This window comes from Arachis hypogaea, chromosome 6 (genome assembly GCF_003086295.3).
Source record: "Arachis hypogaea cultivar Tifrunner chromosome 6, arahy.Tifrunner.gnm2.J5K5, whole genome shotgun sequence".
Lineage (NCBI taxonomy): Eukaryota > Viridiplantae > Streptophyta > Magnoliopsida > Fabales > Fabaceae > Arachis > Arachis hypogaea.
In genome coordinates this window covers 25,589,458-25,592,420 of record NC_092041.1, presented here as the reverse complement: position 1 = coordinate 25,592,420, position 2,963 = coordinate 25,589,458, and the positions used below count along the sequence as shown (strand labels likewise).

The 2,963-nt window shown below is 37.1% G+C and overlaps 1 non-coding gene across 1 annotated transcript; it reads left to right on the top strand.

Annotated features, from left to right (window-relative positions):
• The first annotated feature begins 1,611 nt into the window (after nucleotides 1-1,611).
• LOC112700471 (small nucleolar RNA R71) lies at nucleotides 1,612-1,715 on the top strand. Its single transcript, XR_003153379.1, has one exon. It is a non-coding gene; the product is annotated as a small nucleolar RNA R71 (small nucleolar RNA).
• The last annotated feature ends 1,248 nt before the right edge of the window (nucleotides 1,716-2,963 follow it).

Below are 2,963 nucleotides of genomic sequence, written 5' to 3'. Positions count from 1 at the left end.
TGTAAAATGCCTTTGCATACAATTCTGGCGTTTAAACGCCGAGGTGATGCATGTTCTGGGCGTTCAACGTCCATGTGTAGCATGTTTCTGGCGTTGAATGCCAGTTCCATGCTTGTTTCTGGCGTTTAGCGCCAGCTCTATGCTCTGTTCTGGCGTTGAACGCCAGCCAGATGCTCCTTATTGGCGTTTAAACGCCAGTAAGTCCTTCCTCCGGGGTGTGATTTTTCTTCTGTTGTTTTTGATTCTGTTTTTAATTTTAGTAATTTTTTCGTGACTCCACATGATCATGAACCTAATAAAACATAAAAGAACAATAAAAGAAAAATAAAATTAGATAAATAAAAATTGGGTTGCCTCCCAATAAGCGCTTCTTTAATGTCAATAGCTTGACAGTGAGCTCTCATGGAGCTTCACAAATGTTCAGAGCATTGTTGGGACCTCCCAACACCAAACTTAGAGTTTGAATGTGGGGGCTCAATACCAAACTTAGAGTTTGGTTGTGGCCACCAAACTGAGTTTGACTATGGGGGCTCTGTTTGACTCTGCATTGAGAGAAGCTGTTCATGCTTCCTCTCATTACCAAATAACTTGGCATTTAGCTTCATGATGGCTCCTAGATATTGAGCAACTTGCTCTCCAGTTACATCTTCATCCTCTTCAGAGGAAGAATAGTCTTCAGAGCTCATGAATGGTAGAAGGAGGTTTAATGGAATCTCTATGGTCTCTATATGAGCCTCAGATTCCTTTAGGTCCTCAATAGGGGACTCCTTCTTGCTCAGAGGACGTCCCAGGAGGTCTTCCTCACTAAGATTTTTGTCCTTTCCTCCCTCTCTGCATTCGACCATATTGACTATATTAATGGCCTTGCACTCTCTCTTTGGATTCTCTTCTGTATTGCTTGGGAGAGTACTAGGAGGGGTTTCAGTGAATTTCTTACTCAGCTGGCCCACTTGTGCCTCCAGATTTCTAATGGAGGACCTTGTTTCACTCATGAAACTTAAAGTGGCCTTAGACAGATCAGAGACAATATTTGCTAAGTTAGAGGAGCTCTGCTCAGAAATCTCTGTCTGTTGCTGAGAAGATGATGGAAGAGGCTTGCTATTGCTAAACCTGTTTCTTCCACCATTATTAAAGCCTTGTTGAGGCTTTTGTTGATCCTTCCATGAGAAATTTGGGTGATTTCTCCATGATGAATTATAGGTGTTTCCATAAGGTTCACCCATGTAATTTACCTCTGCCATTGCAGGGTTCTCAGGATCATAAACTTCTTCTTCAGAAGATGCCTCTTTAGTACTGTTGGATGCATTTTGCCATCCATTCAGACTTTGAGAAATCATGTTGACTTGCTGGGTCAACACTTTGTTCTGAGCCAATATGGCATTCAGAGCATCAATTTCAAGAACTCTCTTCCTCTGAGGCGTTCCATTATTCACGAAATTCCTCTCAGAAGTGTACATGAATTGGTTATTTGCAACCATGTCAATAAGTTCTTGAGCTCTTGCAGGCATTTTCTTTAGGTGAATAGATCCACTTGCAGAATGGTCCAATGACATTTTGGAAAACTCAGATAGACCATAATAGAATATATCTAATATGGTCCATTCTGAAAACATGTCAGAAGGACACTTTTTGGTCATCTGCTTGTATCTTTCCCAAGCTTCATAGAGGGATTCACCATCTTTTTGCTTGAAGGTCTGAACATCCACTCTAAGCTTGCTCAACTTTTGAAGAGGAAAGAATTTGCCCAAGAAGGCCGTGACCAGCTTATCCCAAGAGTCCAGGCTATCTTTAGGTTGTGAATCCAACCATGTTCTAGTTCTGTCTCTTACGGGAAAAGCATGAGCCTGTAGACTTCAGGATCTACTCCATTCGTCTTAACAGTCTCACAAATCTGCAAGAACTTAGTTAAAAACTGGTAAGGATCTTCAGGTGGAAGTCCATGAAACTTGCAGTTCTGTTGTATTAAAGCAACTAATTGAGGTTTCAGCTCAAAATTATTTGCTCCAATGGCAGGAATTGAGATGCTTCTTCCATCAAACTTGGACGTGGGTTTAGTAAAATAACCAAGCATCCTCCTTGCATTATTGTTGTTGGGTTCGGCTGCCATCTCCTTCTCTTGTTCGAAAATTTCAGAAAGGTTGCCTCTGGATTGTTGTAATTTAGCTTCTCTTAGTTTCCTCTTTAGAGTCCTTTCAGGTTCAGGATCAGCTTCAACAAGAGTGCCTTTTTCTTTGCTCCCGCTATGTCACAGTAAAAGAAAAGGAAGAAGAATCCTCTATGTCACAGTAAGGAGGATCCTTATTATTAGTAGAAGAAGAAAGGGGATAAGGATTAAGAAGAAGGAATAATCCAAACACAAGGGTAAGGATAGGAGCAGTGTTTGGAGATGAAGAGAGATGAAGAGAAGTGTTAGTAAATAAATAAATAAATCGAAAAAGAGGAGAGGGAAGATTTCGAAAATAATTTTGAAAAAGTAGTTAGTGATTTTCGAAAATTAAAGGGAAGATAAAATTAAAATTAAAATTTAAAACAATTAATTAATTAAAAAGAATCTTTTGAAAAAGAGGTGAGATATTTTCGAAAATTAGAGAGGAATAAGTAGTTAGGTGGTTTTGAAAAAGATAAGAAACAAACAAACAGTCAAATAGTTAGTTGAAAAAGATTTGAAAATTAATTTTGAAAAGATAAGAAGATAAGAAGTTAGATAAGATATTTTAAAATCAAATTTTTTAAAAAGATAAAATTTTGAAAAAGATATGATATAAAAGATATGATAAGAAGATATGATTAAAAAGATATGATAAAAAGATAAGATTTTTAAGAAAAAGATATTTTGAAAAAGATTTAATTTTTAAAATTAAAATTAATTACTTAACTAACAAGAAACTAAAAGATAGGATTCTAGAATTTAAAGATTGAACCTTTCTTAACAAGAAAGTAACAAACTCCAAATTTTTGAATCA